At 36.1% G+C, this 19,399-nt stretch overlaps 1 protein-coding gene across 2 annotated transcripts in view; it reads left to right on the forward strand.

Moving 5' to 3' along the window:
- Positions 1-19,399, forward strand: part of EPHA3 (EPH receptor A3) — a 134,762-nt gene that overhangs the window by 20,256 nt on the left and 95,107 nt on the right. The window lies entirely within an intron of this gene.

Below are 19,399 nucleotides of genomic sequence, written 5' to 3' on the forward strand. Positions count from 1 at the left end.
TTTTAAAACCCTTTTAAAAAAAAAAAAAAAAAAAAAAAAAAAAAAAAAACAGACTTATTTATACTAATATTATCTTGGCCCCCCAAAAAAATACTTGTTTTTCTAGACTTTATGTAAATTTAAGATACTGTCATTATCTTATCAATATCCTCTAAATGTATTTAATTCTGAAGAATTGTGTTAAACCTGTTGAAGAGTAATGCTGAGATAGTCAATCAGTGTAATATAGAGATTGTACTTAAAACTCTTCATTAACTAATACTGAGTTATCTTTTCTTCTGTATTTTCATCACTCTTTGCTACTTTTAAAAGATTTCCTTAATATTTGTTTTATAAAGTGACTTTACTTCTTAACAATGAAATTTAATTATTCAACTTAATTCCAACAATATTTGTTGCATACCGTTATGTGACCAACACTGTGCTGTATGTTGTGGGGGAGATAATGATAATTAATACCTACTTTCTACCCTCAATGAATGTATAATTACCTTAACATTTATTCAACTATAGTTTGTGTAAAGAAAACACATCATAATACATAAAAAGAATGATTATTCTCCGTCTGAGAATAGAGAAAGGTTTTCATGAAGGGGTGGGGTTTCAGGGTGGACAATAAAAAGGTAAATAAGGATGTAACAGGAGCCAGAATGCTGAAGACTGGGAAAAGGAATGAAGAGGTTGGGAAGATAATTGTCTCCTTAGGTATAGCCTTTCAGCTGAACAGGGAAGAGGGGAAGACTAGAAGGGCAATGTTGGATGAATGGTGGTGTGGCTTAAAGTCTACAATCTTTTGAGGGGATTTTGTTAGTGCGTTGGAGTGGACACACACTTACATTTCCAAATATATGTAGTCATGGATACAAAACATAATGCAAATATAGGGACGACAGGCATAAGAGCAGATACAACATAGCTTTTCACCTTGGTTTGTTTTTCCACAGGGCAGCACTTGACTGTCTGTGCAGCAAGGGCCCTGCTGGACTTGGAAACATAGACTAATGTTGCTGCACCATTGCTTGTTAGTACTCAATTCTGTATCATGCACTCTAGAAAAAAATAACACCAAGAAATTGTGTTCATCAGTTTAAGGGAATATTCACACACATTGACTTCCTTTTGGTTCCTGAACCTACTCAGCATCAACAATACTGACAAGCAGAGCGGAATAGAGGACAAAGCAGTATGACTGTCCTGATGTCCTTGAATAGGGTCTCTGCCTCCGCTTTCCCTTGAAACAGAAAACCCATTTCCATGCAGAGCCTGCCATGCAATTTCTTCACCTGGACAGAAATGCATGGGCATTTTTTCTTCATTTTATATGTAGTAGTGCTTGTGTATGATATAGATGGTTTGGGATGGGTTTAGCAGAAATGCTTGTTGATTTTTGTGTAGAAAAGTGACACAATCAGGCCTATGACTTAGAAAAATAAATGAAGATGCAATTAAAATAAACCAGTTGACACATTAATGATAACTCAAGTGAGAGATTATAAAGGTCAGAAATAAACCTGGGGAAAGGAGGGAGATGACCTTTCAGAGATTAAAACCAGAATAATTAAAACCATGATCAGTTCTGTGTCGTGCATTCAGGCAAAAAAAAAAAAAAAAAAACAGCACCATTAAATTATTGTCATCAGTTTAAGGGAATGTTTACACATATTGAGTTCCTTTTGGTTCCAGAACCAACTCAGCATCAACAATACCAACAGGCAGAGGGGAATAGAGGATAAATTGACCAAAATGGAATACAGGAGCAAGGGGAGTTGTAGCTCACTCAAACCTGAGAATAATTTAAACATGTGTGGAATAAAGGATGATAACACCATTGCTCAAGATCAAAAACATGAACGCCTGATAAGATAATATACAGCATTTTAGAATTGATCAAACTAAGGCAAAAAAACAGGTATTTTGTGCAGGTGGTTGTACAAAGTAAGCAACTGACCACTAAGATCTGATTATTGGGAAATATCTTAAATATAAGTTGTATGTTTGAGAGCCATGAGAGTTGAAGAGAAAAGGGGTAGATAACAGAGCATGGAATTTAATTTTAAAACAGCATCAAATAAAAGATCTTGGGAACAGCAACAGATACCTGCTGAGTACAGATGGAGTCAACTTTGGAATCAAAGCCCAGACTTTAACTGGGAAACAGTCATCTACAAAGTCATTTATGAAATCTTACTCTATTTTTGCCCTCTCACTTAGTCCTCCTCCAGGAATATAAGCCTAATGAGGGTGGGGAATTGGTGTTCACTTTGTTGATTAGGGTATTGTTGATGTATTTCCTCAGTGATAAAATGTGTTGGGTATTTAAAAAAAGTCTATTGAATGAAGATGTAGCCGGTTAGCATGTCCCATAGATCCACCAGCACAAACTCTCTATTTCTGTAACATCCTTTCTAACTTCACTTGATATTATTAACTTCAGGTTCTCATCATCCGTCATTTTGATTATTACAATAGCCACTAGGCTTCAGTTGCGTTTCCACCTCATCTGTTTTACAAAGTTCCTTAATCCAAGTGCTTTACTGTGACTTACAAAGCTTTCCATGACCTGTTCTAAGACTACCTGTCGATTAATACATTTCCACTTTACGCTCCATGAATACATTTTCTTGTAAACTTGCATAAACCCACTACAGTTTCATGCCTTTTAAAATCTATTTATATACACATAGAAATTTTAACTATTTCCCTTCTTCACCTGTTCATTTCTCATCTCTCAAAAGTCAGTTCATGAGTCACTTCCTGCAGAATGTTTTCCATTTCTTCACTAGAGTAAGCTGGCCTCCCGTGTACCCTCATAGGGATCGATTTCTAGCTCTGTTGCTGCTCTTACAGATGAAGTGACTCTTCAAAGGCAGGGACCTAGCTTTCTCCAGGCTTGCTGAACTCTTGATAAAATCATTGCCAGATTAATCACATTGGCCTGCAGTTTCAATCACATAACTTAGCTGCTTCAAATAATGGCTTCCATTACACAGGAGAAAGAAAAAAAAATAAAAAAACAAAACAAAACAAAAAAACTTCTTAGCCTCAAAACTAAGGTTCCTCTTATGTGGTATCACACAAATCTCCAATCATAATTTCCTTTACTCCTTGCTACAAAGATAAATTTAACTCTTTTCTATTCTCCAGGACATTTTGAAAATTGGCAACCTTCACCTAAAATACATTTAATCTATATGCATGTGTTTAAAATTTTCAATTCTGCAAGACTGAGACTAAGTGCCAGCACTTCGTTAATTTTTCTCTAATTCTTCTCAGCTGGAAATAGTTGTCCTTTTATCAGAACTCCCATAGGGTTATAGAATCGGTTATCTGTATTTCTCTTATGGTACTCCTCTATTCTAATTTGTAATAGAATGCTATTTCATATGCATTTAATCTTTCATACTGCACTCTAGGTTCCTTGAGGGCGTGACCAAGGCATGGCCCACATTTGTCTCCTTCGTAGTGGCTAACTTCTGCCTTATCCAATAGATATTTTTATATACACTTTAAGTGATAGAGCTGTAAGAAGAAGAAGAGCTGAGTGGGAGATTGCAGTCCTAGTGGTTTCATACAATTAGATCAGAATACTAAAGCATGTGCTGTTGGCAGTTGTGAAGGTATGGACTTTTTAAACATTATTATTTTAAGAGAAAACTGAGTGAAATTTGGGGACAGAATTTAGATCATAAGTGTTAGAGTATATCATTTAAAGCAATCTTCATTAATTAAAAAAAGACAAAGCAGAACTATAAGGTAGTATATTAGTTAGGGCACGCCAGAAAAACAGAACCAGTGGGTTATATAGAGATATGTAAGAGGAGATTTATTATGGGGATTTGTTCACATAATTATGGAGTTCAGGCAGTTCCACAATCTGCTGCCTGGCAGCTAGCGAACTAGAAAAGACTGATGCAATTCAGTCTGAGGCCGAAAGCTGATGAACCAGGGGAGTCGATAGTGTAACTTCCGTATGAAGTCCAAGGCCTGAAAACTGGGGGGTCTCATGTTGTAATTCTTAGAATTAGCAGACCCAAGAAGCAGGAGCTTCAATATCTGAGGGCAGGAAAAGATAGATTTCCCAGCTCATGAAGAGAGAGCAAATTCACTGCCCTGTGCCTTGTTCTATTCAGGCCTTCAGTGGGTTGGATGATGCCCATCCACCTTAGTGAGGGTAGACCTTCTTTCCTCGGTCCATCTATTAAAATTTCCATATCTTCTAGAAACACCCCCCCCATAGACGCACCCAGAAAAAAACACTTCACCAGCAATCTGAGCATCCCTTAGCCCAGTCAAATTGACACATAAAATTAACCTTCATAGTTAACAACCATTAATTTTCCAGTTTTTCAATGTGGAAAACCGACGCAAGGATGTGAAGTAAGATGCCTAGTTCAGCCTGGTGTTGCTGAGTCATGATTGGAACTCAGGTAATCTGACAGCTGAGCCCACATTCTTAGTCATCGTTTTCTGTGCTATTGAAGCATGTCATGGAAGGGAAGATGAATATGAATTAGCAGCTTAATGACAAGCGAGGCTGGGTTTTTTGATAACTCAAGGAATTGTAAGAAGGAATGGAAACAACAACAAAATAGAAATGAATAAGTAAGTCTCTTTCTCTCAACATTGAGAAGAAAGTATAGGAGAAACTAAAAAGTCAAAATACCTGAATCAAGTTGTGAAGCGAATTGGGTAAAGTATTAAGAAGTTGCTAAGCCGTGAAATAAAACAATACAGTAGCCTCTCAAACTGGTACTGCAACTGCAGTTTTTCATCTTTTTTGTGCACCTAGACAAAACATCTACAATTTGGTAATGGGTATAAAGTAAGAAAATAAAAGAACTACCAAGGAATTTTTAAAGTGAATATGGAAATTTTATTACATCTGCTCTTAAATGGTATGAAAATAAATATCTCAAGCTAGGTTCTCTGGAAAATCAACTTTGGATAGTCATAGATTTGTGTTTAAAAAACTCTTCATATTAGTTATTCATATATTTGTTTGTTTATTTTCATTCCAGTGATTATTTGTATTTAGACTTGTTTTTGCCTGATGATTTTGAGACATTATAATTTGTACCAATGACTACAGTCACCACAAAATTCTACTTTAGCACATTTAAACAAAAACATCTTTTATCTGTTCTCATGTCTTTAAATTTCCCTGGAGGATTACTCTCTTTACTCATTTAATGAACATGCTCTTAACTATCTTTGTCTTTTTGGTATCTATTACGCAGGAATCTTTTCATTCTGGGTCCATTTCTACCAGGCAAACTGAGAAAGAGATGATAGAAGATAAGATGAGATGAGATAAGATAGAATGATGCATGAGCTGGTATATTTGTAGTCCTTATAAGGAGATTTGTAGAGTTTCTCTCTCAAAGCACTGATTGTCAGCCAGGGCCCTCCTCCAGTTCAGTAATCCACAACTATACCGTGTTGGACATTTAGATTGTTTAAGGGAAGTCTGTTAACAGGAAGAGTTTTTCTAATTTGTCTTCCTCTACTTAGTTTATTAGACAAGGCACAGTGATACACATACACACACACACACACACACACACACACACACACACACACACATATATGACTGAGATTGACAAGTAGCAAAGTTTTAAGACTGGATAATTTATTATATGGAAATCTTTCATATCCTAGTCAACCCTGCTTACCTATATTGAAGAGAAACAGTTTCTGAATGACTGAACATTTGAAGAGTTACTAGAATATGTCTGGGGTGGGCTTTAGTATCAAACCAGTTGTTTCTGTAGGGCAATTCTCTGTGATTCACTTCCAGCCTAGGGAGTTATCTAAAAGCTTTCTTCAATTCTAAAACAAAACAAAACAAAAAATAAAACAATTATAGCAGAGAGAGAGAGGAAAGAAAAAAATGTCAGCACAAATTTCTTCATAATTGATCATCAATCTGGTCTGAAACATTCAGATAAAATTGGCATTGACATTTGCTCATCTCGGAATCTATAGATTGATCCATCTGAAGTTTTGGAACCAGTCAGCCTCAGTGGGATGTGCTGACAAAAAGGCAGGGTATGTCAAGACAGGAGTTCCTAGGACAACTCATAGCTTCACTAGTCGTGACCTAGTATTGAACAGGCTTCATATACAAATTTAGGGCTTAAATACGTTATAGTGTGATGGAGACTATTGGTTACTTCCAGCAGCCCCCCTCACTCTCATACTTAGGTTCAAGCCTTTGTATTCCAAGATATTTCTAAAAACACAGCAGCTTTTATTCATATATAGCACAGACTTTTTATTCATTCTAATTGAAAAAAAAACTTTGCAATTTGCAATTGGCATATGTGCCACTTCTAGGAATGCTCTTAACCACTTCATCAAACTTGGCACTGTCTAGATGTTGGTTTTGATTGCCAACCTATGAAAGAGAAAGGAAACCACAAAAGAGAAAATTAACAAGTGAGCACGTTTCCAAAATTTGTTCTACAAATGTGTTTTAAATCAAATGAATCATCCTTTGGCACAAGTTATTCACTTTATAGTCATTCATTTGAGCAGCTTAGTTTCTGTCTCCTACAGACTGTGGTTAACATTATTCTTGATGAATGAGACAGTTACCTTAAAACATAAATAAAACAAATAGAATAACTTAACATCTGACTCTCAAAGGAAGGTATGTTATCTTACCTTGCACTGGTAATATATTTTAAATGAAAGTATTCAGAAATCAGCTAAAACCACAAAACCAAGGATATGTCTACATAGAACTGCTGCATGAAAAAAGTAATTTGATCAAATACATGTATCTTGATTAAGAAAATATGTGATCTTTCCAAATATTTTATGTTTCCTTTTCTAGTCTTTTCACTCCATAAAAGTGGTTTTCATTCTTATTGTTTTTACTTACTAATTTGATTAAAAGTCTCTGGCACAAAATAGGTTTCATGCCATAAAGTATTATATTTATTGCTGAAATCAACATTTTAGAATTAATTTCAAGTCTTCGCAGGGGCAAAGACTTACAAAAGTAAATAATTATGTAAATCTTAACCTGTAAGATAATTTTTTCTTGTTATTTTTTTGTCATCCCATTTAATCTTTACTTTTAAAGAAATTATATTGCTAATGTAAAATTTCTTACAGCCACTTTTTGAAGTGAATCCTTAGGCAAGATAACAACCTTTTAAATGTGTAGAACAATTTTTTTTTATTTATGTAGGCTTTATATAGGTAAGTTTGCATATATTTCTGCATCATTTTCCAACATCTGTCTTACCTCACAAAACAAAACTCTGGGTGTAATAATTGTGAAATGGCAATGTTATTTCAGAACATTCTTTTAGCAGCAAATGGGAACTCAGAGAGTCAGAAACAGAAAAGATTTCTGTGTAAGCCCACTGGTCTCATTCCTATGTGACAGGTGTCTCTTTTGGTGAAGTCTGTTAGTCAGTGGAAAACCAGGATATCATCATCCTGCTGTGAATGAGCCTCTCCCAGTGGAACTCGCTTATCCGCCTCTGTCTCTGACTCCTACTAGACTCTAATTCTCACTCACCATGAGAATTGACAGGAAAGATTTATTCAGAGATATATTTAACCTCACTTTTAATCCTAGATCAGGCTTCTATTTGTGGGTTTGTTCAACATATTATACTAACATAGGACTAAATTGCATTTTATAAGGCTTTGAGATGTAGAGGATAAGGGCAATGTCATTACATGGTTTTATTCATTCTAAGTACTAAAATTTAACTCTAAGAGTCAAATAGAGTACATTTGGTCTGATTACTATGAGATAGGCATCATTCAATACTATATATAATAAATATCAGCTTTTATTAAGACAACAAAAGGATTTGTTAAAAATGAGTTCCTGAACTAAAAACTCAAATGTGTACAATTATATACTCATCACACATACACACGTACTCAGAAATATAGTCATATATAAAATGTTTAGCAAGATACTTTCTTGTAGCTTGGGAATTGGCAATTAGAATAAAAAAAAATCAGGCAAAAATACACCAAATATACCACATACAAAAGAGAACTGCAAACAGTTGGGGCCAGACACATCTTGAGGTGTTTTTAAGAGGAACTAAATGGGTCCTTGCCATGTAGACCTCTGCAGAATCATCTGAAAACGTCATGAGTGCCTACAGAAAGCTAGCACAAAATAGTAAAAGTCAGTAGTAGTCAAGAAAACAGTAGAAGTCAACAAATACAGCACAAATGTGTGCATGGCTAAGTGTAAACTCTTTATTTTCCACAGTCTCTCCACAGTCCTCCAGCATTGGAAAAGGGAAGGAAGAGATGTAAATGAGCTGAATTTATTTCCTCTTCCACCCATGAAATTGCTTTTTTATACTGTTATACACTGGGCATTAATAACCAAAAGAGAACAGCAGGCTATGTGATATTACAGCAATTTCATCAAAGAATAAGAACTTGAGATTCAACAGATCAGAGGGTCTCTGTTCTCTGTATTTCACTTTTTAGAAAATTCCCATTGGTCTGGTCTGCATTAGGATGTCTGCTTCTTGTTTGAGGGCCAGTTGTCATGGTACATCTTAGTTATTTCTTGGGAATTTCCAGGAATGACTAAGTAAGGAAGTAGCTCTTATTTTCTAACCTGAGAATGCCACATCCTGAGCACGGAGCAGAATAAAAACTAAATTTTTGGTACAGAATAGCCACCCAACTTAGAGTAGACAGATAAATAGAGACTTCATTGAACAAAAGTGATGCTACTAACTAAACTTCTATCTAACACCACAAACTATCCTCTATTCCACTATAGCAACTGTAGGTCCTGTTAATCAAATACTTTTTAATATTATCTGTATCGTAGCTTACAACTCAAATTCACAATTCAAGAATAAGTTTGAGGCATCAGTGTTGCTGAGGTAGAAATATATTTATGTATGTGTGTGTGTTGGCTCTGTGTATACATATGCTTGTGTGTTTGTGTGTTTTTTTGGTTTCCCTAAACTTTGTCCCACTCGAAGCCAAAACTACCCAATGACACACAATGAGCCATTAACTAGAATAAGCCTAAACTGTTAAAGTGTCTTGAAAACTCAAATAAAGCTTTATATGGTCTCCACTGTCACCAGTATCCCTAAGTGTTTACAGTGATGCAAGGTCTCTTAGTCTGAATTCTCCCAGAAGTAGGCATTGAGATGAGAATTTGAATATAGGTTGTTTATTTGGGAATAATCCCTGGAAACACAGGCAGGGGAGCAGAGAAATGAAACAAGGAAAGGAAGGCAACCACTGAAGAATGAGTATTCATCAGTTTGCTCTGTGGGAAACTGGAGCTTAATCCTGTTGCTGAAGAGTGGGAGCCTGTGTGGAATACTTGCTTCAGAGTTATCCCGCACTAGATAAGAGGAAGCTGGGGTATTTATACATGAACTCTTCATCAGTCATTGACTGAGAGCTGTTCCAAAGATGAGAAGTAATTGAAGAGTATTTGTTTTTATCCCCAGGACTCTCAGCCTAAAGTACATGAACAGTAGTGACTCTGATAACAAAAGAAGTCCTCAGTCATATAGATTAAGTAGCTGACACCTTGAAATTGGAAAGTTGCCCTTATAGTAAATTCCAAAGGGATATTTTTCAGACACAAACAAAATAGGCCCATTAGGTATCCTGGAGGAGTTGTAGCGCTTCAAATCCTTCAGTGGTTAACTGAGATGATGATAGGTTCCATATGCATTTGAGGGAGCATAGGTTATCAGAGGGTAATTTGTAAAGAAATCCAACTCTAGTGATGAGAATATTTCAGATCTCCATAAAGGCAGGTGACACATCTGCCTTTTTCCACTACTTTAACCTTCACACTTTACATGGCACCTGGCATATAGTAAGCACAGAAAATCTTCTTGAATGAAATCATTTTATGATATTTACTTTAATAATTTTACTAAACTGATAAGCAAAGGTAAGCAAAAGGAACATATAAAGAGATATTCTGTACATTATTAATTTTAAAAGACCCTAGAACCATAATAAGGGGCACTATAAGACTAATTAGGATTGTTGCTTTATTGAATGAAATGCAAAATTGTCTTTGAAACAATTTTCAAACAATTCTAGAATTTTTTAGATTACTTTAGAATTAAATAAAAGAATACATGAATCTAATATATAATGATTGGTAATTGAGCTTTATGTAGGATGTGTGTATATAAATACATATATATACGCACACACAACTAAAGGTGTATATTTGTAATGTGTATACATATTATAGATATTGTATATACATATAAATTTGTCCTCCAAGATGTACCTTTAAAATTCATACAATCAGATTTTGCATTTCTTCAGTTTTCTTTCTTTCTATATCAACTGTGAATAAATGATTTTCTAACTGTTGTAGGGTTTCTGATGATTCGTATGGTTTAAATAATTTATGTTTTAATTTCATCAAATATTTGTGCCCATATTTTGTGATTTTATATTCGTATTTAAAAATATAAACAGAGTTTCCCCTGTACTTCATGCCTTCCACCTATATTTGGATTAAAGTGTGTTGATAGGATTTCAAAGTCAAAAGAAAGGTTGACACTAAGCCTTCAGATGCCAGTTTTCACAGCAGCCACTCTTGGGATAGTTTGTCATCAGCGTTATTTGCCATTTCCTTAAATGAACATTGGTAGTTAGCAATTTGTAGTCCATAAGGGCCTTTTAATTTGTCTTCGAAAAGTGGCTTCGAACCTATGTTATTTTGTTAAATTATAGACGTTAACTGAATACATTCTTTGGTCGCATGTTTTCTTTCTACAGTCACTTGATTGTTTCCTGTAAAACCCTGCTGACTTTTTATGGAATGTGTTGGAAAATTTTTCTCACAATTTTCCTTCTGTGCCCGTAGTTCTTGGAATTGCTTCCCTCATTATAAATTTAATTGCCAGGGGTTTTGTCACAGGAATATGATCTTTTTTAATTCAAAACTTTCATTCTGCTTATGTTGATTGTTTTTTCTTATCTGATTTCATGTCCCATCATGTTACTAAAACCTGATGGTGAATTACCTAAAGTGCTTCCCAACCTGTCTCTATACATTCTTTTAATGAATGAAGAGAATACAAACATTATATTATGTGTAATTTCCTGTGCATCAGATGCTTTATATTGAACACAAATGTTATGGAAGATTCATTTCCTATGTACCCATTTGCAAACTTTATATATTGTTTAGAACCAATGTCTGGTCTTACTGAACTCTTATTTCAGGATCTCATTTTAGAGATTAAACCAACCCATTAAAGCCAAAAATTCATTTAATTGTTATTCCTAAGGTTAACAAAGAGGAAAAATACCACACTTCAGCCATCCAGGAAAGCAAGGTACAACATAGATTCATAGATGCATATATGAAAACCAACTGGGAACCACTCTAGAATGCAAAGGGTAACAAAACCCACTCGTATTTGGAAAATAGACTACCAGACTTGGTAAACTTCAAGTTTGTTTTGCCTCTAGCATTTGTCCTTTGTTTTTTTATTTTTTATTTTTTATTTTTTTTTTTTTGTTCCTAGCTAGGTGCATTTTGAAGGAAATTTAACTTGAAAAGCGTGTTTCTAAAGCTAAACCACAGACTGTGCAACGTGAATAATAATGATTCTTGGCTTATTGTTTTTCAATTCCAGAAGAAATCTGACAGACCAGGCCAGCAACACTTTATAATGCTTGTATAATAGTTTCATGCTGATCTTTTTTTCAACAAATGGCTCTGAAAATTAGAAAAAAAAAAAAATATGGAACACAATAGAAAATATTCAAAATCATTCAAAGCCATATAATTAGTTTAACTACCCCTTAATTCTGGTAAACCACATGTACTACTTTTACTTGGAGTTATTCTTTTTTAAAATAAGCATATTGGCAAGAACAGAAAACCAAACACTGCATGTTCTCACTCATAAGTGGGAGTTGAACAATGAGAACACTTGGACACAAGTAGAGGAACATCACACACCAGGGCCTGTCACCGATGGAAGGCTGGGGAGGGATAGTATTAGGAGAAATACCTAATGTAGATGATGGGTTCATGGGTACAGCAAACCACCATAGCATGTGTATACCTATGTAACAAACCTAGACATTCTGCACACGTACCCCAGAACTTAAAGTATAATAAAAAAAAATTTTTAAGTGTATTGGGATATATTTACATCTCATGAAATCCATTCATTTCAAGTGGACAATTCAATAATTTTTAGTTACTTTATTGGCTCACGCCACCATCCCCAAAAATCAGTTTTACAGTGTTTCTCCAACTAATTAATAATGATGATAAACTCATCATTACATTTTGAACTATTTTTCATGCAATTCTAATTTAAGAACCACTACATGGAATTTAGTTTTTTACAAATAAAACTCACCATGAAAAGGCTTAAGTTTACTTCACAAGCTTGGAAATAATGTTTAGAATCTTTTCACACCTTAGGTAAAATGTAGTATCTCCCTGTAAAACTGAAGTCTTCACAGCTGTGTTTAAGAACACTTTCTCTATATAGGCTAATGACAATTTTCTGTTAGCTATTGGGATTAACAATTAGAAGTGCAGGAACCGAAATACATACATTGGATTGAAAGCCAAAGCCTTGAAAGAAACAAGTATTGCTATATTTGTATCTGCATGATTTTCTTTTAGCTTTACTTATGAAATCCAAAATTGAGCAGCTTAAGACTATTTTTTCTAATGTGTTAAAATTGTAAAGGTATGTATAAAAATCAATCAGTTAATCAGTTCTCAAAATTCTGAGATCAATTATGTGAAATATTCATAATGACCAAAATAAGTATTGATGCAATTTACTTATTTGGATGGTCTTAAGATATAGAATCGCTCCAAAATTTATGGCTAGCTAAAAAGTTACTTGACAAAAATTCTTCAGATAAATTAATCCTGGGCCTGGAACTAAATAGATCAAACCACAAGCATCACGGCCATTAAGCAGCAGGTAATCTGTCTCTGCAATTTCCCCTTTACTTTCTGCTCAGATTTTTAAAAATTTCTGTTTGTGAGGTATAAAGTTATTTATTGCCACTCAATGTTTGCATTTCTTAATCAAGTAATATGGGGCAGAGAAAGAGTAAATTTATTTGGGAGAAAAAGAGACTGAGAAGTATTAGTAAACCCAAGCATAGACAATGCAAATTTTACAGCCAAAATAGAAATTTTTCAGGCATGATTGCTTTTGGAAACTCTGTAAGTCTCTGCTGGCATTCGTTTTGTTTGCATAAATATGCAAACACACCCAAATTAGCATATTCCCTACTTGCATCCTTCAGACAGCTAAACTAGAAAAAATTAATACACACAATATCTTTTTGTAGTACTTAATTTGTTAAAATTTAATTGAAATTAGAGTGAATATTAGGATTCCAGTTATAATTGTCAAGTGCATTTCACTTTTTCCTATTATATTTTTAGGTGATTTCTTCCGAGTTAAAAAATAAAGACTGTGCTCTTCAAGAGTATGCCTGTGTTACAACTAAGTTTCTGGTATCGTGGTAACATGGAACTAGGGCTTCTCAGAAAGATTTCATGGTAATCAAAATGGTTTACATCGTGTATAGTGACCAACCAAAATTATTCTTATTTTCTGAAATACTATATTGTCCCATTTTTTTCAAGCCCATGAGTATTTTTCTACGTGAGTAAATCGGATAGCTCTGAGTTGATTTCCAAAATCTGATTTCCAAATGTTTGAATTGACTTCATAACTTTTCTGTTATGGGAGGTTTGGGGTTTTGCCCCCTTAAAGGAAGGGATCAACCTACACAACTTCTCAATAGGACCTCTCTTTCTGCTTCAATTAGTCTCTGTTGCATGTTGGGTAGGGTTGCCAGGCATATACAAGCCATATGGTCCAGGCATATATAGGTCATATGTTAAGCAATATTTTTTTGTCTGTTTCCGCACACATGGTGAATAATATTTTGATGCAATGCATACTTCTATGTTGTCCACCATATTAAAACATTTTGAAGAGAGATAATTCCCTCTGAAAACTCATGAGTCATGTAACAATGTAGAGTTAAGCAATGGTGACTCACTCAGGCATGTGATATATATAAGGACAATTGTCATTCCTGTAGGAGGAAATCAATTTCTTTCTCACTCACCTCAGAAGGTATTTATGGGAGAATAAAGTTATTATGGAACCACAGTTGAATGTATATGTGCATCTGTCTGTGTGTTTTGTGTATGTTTCAAAGTTGACTCCTCAATTAAAGTTAGCAGTTTATTATTTGTCACACAGACGCCGAACACAACAGGGTTTGTGTATGACGCCTTTGATAACTCTGGTCTGGTGTAACAATGCCCTCATTTTCTTTTCTTACTTATACGAATGAAAGGAGGCAGCCAAGACTAAACAAAATTGTTTATTTTGGGCCTCAACAGTACCAACCAAGAGGAGGTAGTTCTAGAAAAGGGGTTTAGCTTACAATTTAGTATAACCATCTAATTAGCAATGTAAGTTTGACTAAAATCATAGGGGCTAATCAGCAGAGCCACAGAGCCACGCATAGTAAACCTGTAAGTGTAAGAATACCTACTGTTTAAACAGCATAATCGGTAGTAGCTTTTTTTTTTTTTTTAAACATGAAGTTTTGCTCTCTTGCCCAAGCTGGAGGGCAGTGGCGCAATCTTGGCTCACTGCAACCTCCTCCTCCTGGGTTCAAGCATTTTTCCTGCCTCAGCCTCCCAAGTAGCTGGGATTACAGGTGTCTGTCACCACTCCTTGCTAATGGTAGTAGCTTTTAACCAAAGCTACTATAGGCTGGTTTTAAACCTGTGTATAAGTTAAACATCAAAGACTGCATCATAGAGGTCTTTCATATCTGAATATTTCTGTCCCCTCCATATTTATACATTGAAACCCAATCATCAGCGTGGTGTGATGGCTCACGCCTGTAATCCCAGCACTTCAGGAGGCTGAGGTGGGTGGATCACTTGAGGACAGGAGTTCAAGACCAACCTGGCCAATATGGCAAAACCCCATCACTACTCAAAACACAAAAATTATCCTGGCATAGTAGCACATGCCTGTAATTCCATCTACCGGGGAGGCTGAAGCACAAGAATCACTTGAACCTGGGAGTCAGAAGCTGCAATGAGCCAAGATTGTATGACAGCACTCCAGCCTGGGTGACGGAGTGAGACTTTGTCTCGAAAAAAAAAAAAATTAGGAGGTGGGCCCTTGGAAAGAAGATGATTAGGTCATGAGATTAGAGCCATCATAAATGGGATTAGTGCTCTTATAATAAAGGCTCCATAGAGCTACCTTGTCCTTCCATCATGTGAAGACACAGCTGGAATGCTCAATCTGTGAAGCAGGAAATAGACTCTCACCAGACACCAAATCTGCTGGCACCTTCATCTTGAACTTTCCAGTCGTCACAACTATAAGAAACATGCCTTGTTTATAAGCTTTGAAGTTTGTAGTATTGTTATAGCAGCCCAAACAGATTAAGATGAGATCTCTGGGTTTAAAGAGTGAGAAAAAAAAATTACAGCAACATTGTGTACATGCCAAATAGCCAGCTATTGCTTTAGATAGCTTATTACCTCATTGTCAAGCGTAGGTCTTTTGCTTGCTTGAAAAAACTTCTAGATGATATTTCTCTACCGCAATTGCTTTAAAATGTGGCAGCAACTTAGGAACTGGGAAACAGGCTAAGGTTAGAACAATTTGGAAGACTCAGAAGAAGACAGGAAAATATGGGATAGTTTAGAATTTCCAAGAGACTTGGAGGACTTAAAAGACAGAGAGATGTGTTGGTATTGCGGGAAGTCAAGGACCCTGAATAGAGGGACCGGCTGAAGCCATGGAAGAAGAACATAAATTGTGAAGATTTCATGGACATTTATTAGTTCCCCAAATTAATACTTTTATAATTTCTCATTCCTGTCTTTACTGCAATCTCTGAACATAAATTGTGAAGATTTCATGGACATTTATCACTTTCCCAATCAATATTCTTGTAATTTCCTATGTCTGCCTTTAATCTCTTAATCCAATCATCTTTGTAAGCTGAGGATATATGTCGCCTCAGGACCCTGTGATGATTGTGTTAACTGCACAAATTGTTTAAACAATATGAAATCTGGGCACCTTGTAAAAAGAACAGGATAACAGCAATGTTCAGGGAACAAGGACGATAACCATTAGGTCTGGCTACCCGAGAGCTGGGTGGAACAGAGTCATATTTCTCTTCTTTCAAAAGCAAATAGGAGAAATATTGCTGAATAATTTTTCTCAGCAAGCAACAGCCCTGAGAAAGAGAATGCGTTCTTAGGCGGAGGTCTCTGAATTGACTGCTCTGGGAACGTCTGTCTTTTACAGTTGCAGATAAGGGATGAAATAAGCACCAGTTTCCCGTAGTGCTCCCAGGCCTATTAGGATGAGGAAATTCCCGCCTAATAAATTTTGGTCAGACCGGTTGTCTGCTCTCACACCCTGTCTCCTGATAAGATGTTATAACTGACAATGTGTGCCCAAAACTTCATTAGCAATTTTAATTTTGCCCTGTCCTGTGATCTCGCCCCACCTCCGTTTGCTTTGTGATATTTTATTACCTAGTGAAGCATGTGATCTCTGTGACCCACACCTTATTCGTACACTCCCTTCCCTTTGAAAATCACTAATGAGAACTTGCTGGTTTTGTTGCTTGGGGGGCATCACAGAACCTGCTGACATGTGATGTCTCCCCCGGAAATTTCTCTCTTTTGTACTCTTTCCCTTTATTTCTCAGACTGGCCAACACTTAGGGAAAATAGAAATGGACCCACATTGAATTATCGGGGATGGGTTCCCCCGATAATGTGGGAAAGTTTGGAATTTCCTAGAGACTTGTTAAATGGCTTTGACCAAAATATTGATAGTGATACAAGCAATGATGACCAGGCTGAAGTGGTCTCAGATGGAGATGAGGAACTTCTTGGCAACTGGAATAAAGGTGACTCTTTTAATAGTTTAGCGAAGAGACTGGTGACATTTTGTCCCTGCCCTAGAGATCAGCAGAAGTTTAAACTTGAGAGAGATAATTTAGGGTATCTGGTGGAACAAATTTTTTAGTAGCACAACATTCAGGAGGAAGTAGAGCATTAAAGTTAGGAAAATTTGCTTCCTGATAATGGAGTAGAAAAAAAAAACAAACCCATTTTGGGGGGAGAAATTCAAACTGGCTGCATAAATTTGCATAAGTAACAAGGAGCCAAATATTAATTGCCAAGTCAATGGGGAAAATATCTCCAGGGCATGTCAGAGATCTTTTTGTCAGGCCAGGAGGCCAAGGAGGGCAAAATGGTTTTGTAGGCTAGTCCAAGGACCCCATGCTGTGTGCAGCATAAAGACTTGTTGCCCTGTGTCCCAGCTGCTCCAATTGTGTCTAAAAGAAGCCAAGGTATAGCTTGGGCCATGGCTTCAGATGGTGCAAGACCCAAGTCTTGGCAGCTTCCTCCTAGTGTTGAGCCTGCAGGTGCACAGAAGTCATGAACTAAGGTTTGGGAACCTCCACCTACATTTCAGAGGATATTGAAAATGCCTGGATGTCCAGTCAGAAGTTTGCTACAGGGGCAGAGCCCTCATGTAGACCTCTGCTAGGGCAGTGCAGTAGGGAAATGTGGGGTCCCTAGTGGGGCACTGCCTAGTGAAGCTGTGAGAAGAAGGCCACTATCCTCTAGACCCCAGAATGATGGATCCACTGAGAGCTCATGTTGGATGCACCTGAAAAAGTCATAGACACTCAACACCAGCCCATGAAAGTAACTGGGAGGAGGACTGTACCCTGTAAAACCCAAGGCTCTGGTAGCCCATCTCTTGCATCAGCATAAATTGAATATGAGACACGAAGTCAAAGGAGATTATTTCAGAGCTTTAAGATTTAATTATTACCTTGTTAGATTTTGGACTTGCATGGGACTGTAGTCCCTTGGTTTTGACCAATTTCTTTCATTTGGAATAAGGGTATTTACCCAATGGCCATACCCTCATTGTATCTGGGAAGTAAATGACTTGCTTTTCATTTTACAGGCTCATAGGCAGAAGGGACTTCACTTGTCTCAGATGAGACTTTGGATTTGGACATTTGGGTTAATGCTTGAATGAGTGAAGACTTTGGGGACCATTGGAAGGGCATGATTATGTTTTAAAACGTGAAGACAGGAGATTTGGGAAGGGTCAGGGGTGGAATGACATGGTTTGGCTCTGTGTTCCCACCCAAATCTCATCTTGAATTATAATTCCCATAATCCCCATGTGTCCTAGGAGGGACCCACCAGTGGGAGGTAATTGAATCATGGGGGCAGTTACCCTCATGCCATTCTCATGATAGTGAGTGAGTTCTCATGAGATCTGATAGTTTTATAAGGGTTTCCCAGCCACTTCACTCTGCACTTCTCCTTGCTGCTGCCATGTGAAGAAGGAAGTGTTTGCGTCCCCTTCTACCATGATTGTAAGTTTCTTGAGGCCTACTCAGCCCTGAGTAACTGTGTCAATTAAACCTCTTTCATTTATAAATTACCCAGTCTTGAGCAGTTCTTTATAGCAGTGTGAGAATGAACTAACACAACCTCTTTCACAGTGAAGCATTATATTTAGAAATCTATGATTATCCACTAGATTTTCAGAACCATATCATATATATCATATATATGAAGATTGCTCTAATTCTGTTAGGATACTGTAGGATATTAAAAGAAGAAAACCTTTATATTTTATAAAAGGAATATGTTGATTAATTGATAAAATGAAAATAAGATTTCATTTTTGTGAATTTATGCAATAAATGACTGTGAAATGCATAGTTCATTTGTCATTACTTTTTAAAAATTTTTTATTTCTATTTCTCCATGCTGGAAAAAGGGTACACGATACATAACCAACCTTCTCCGGTCTCTTAAAACTATCTAATCTGTAAAAAGTCCATCGATTAAAATTTGGAAATTTAGTCCTTTAGAAAGACTAAATCGTGTATACTGTTCAAAAAAATCGGGGAAGAAATTCCTGGTCAAAATTTATTTCCTTAATTGTGCTTAAATATTTTTCTCCCAGCACAATTAATTTCTATTGAGAAAATTACTTTTCTTTTACTCTAGAATTTGAATAACGTAAGTTTTTAGAGTGTGGTCTCTCTTCTAAGCATATTTTAATTGCCATTTTGGTTTTAATTTTATTATTTTAATATCAGGGGCTAAATAGAATTTATTTTTCAGAGGAACCTGCCACAAAATATGCTGTGTACTTTATTTCAAGGCTAACCAAATTCCATGGCTAGATTTATGCAAAGTCGGCCCTATGCTAGGCACCTGAGATTCTGAGGGACATACAGTCTAGTGGGAAGACATACTGTAAGCAAATGATGTAATTACAACACAATGCAGTGGGCTAAA

This window comes from Rhinopithecus bieti, unplaced genomic scaffold (genome assembly GCF_001698545.2).
Source record: "Rhinopithecus bieti isolate Rb0 unplaced genomic scaffold, ASM169854v2 scaffold_15282, whole genome shotgun sequence".
In the NCBI taxonomy this organism is placed as follows: domain Eukaryota; kingdom Metazoa; phylum Chordata; class Mammalia; order Primates; family Cercopithecidae; genus Rhinopithecus; species Rhinopithecus bieti.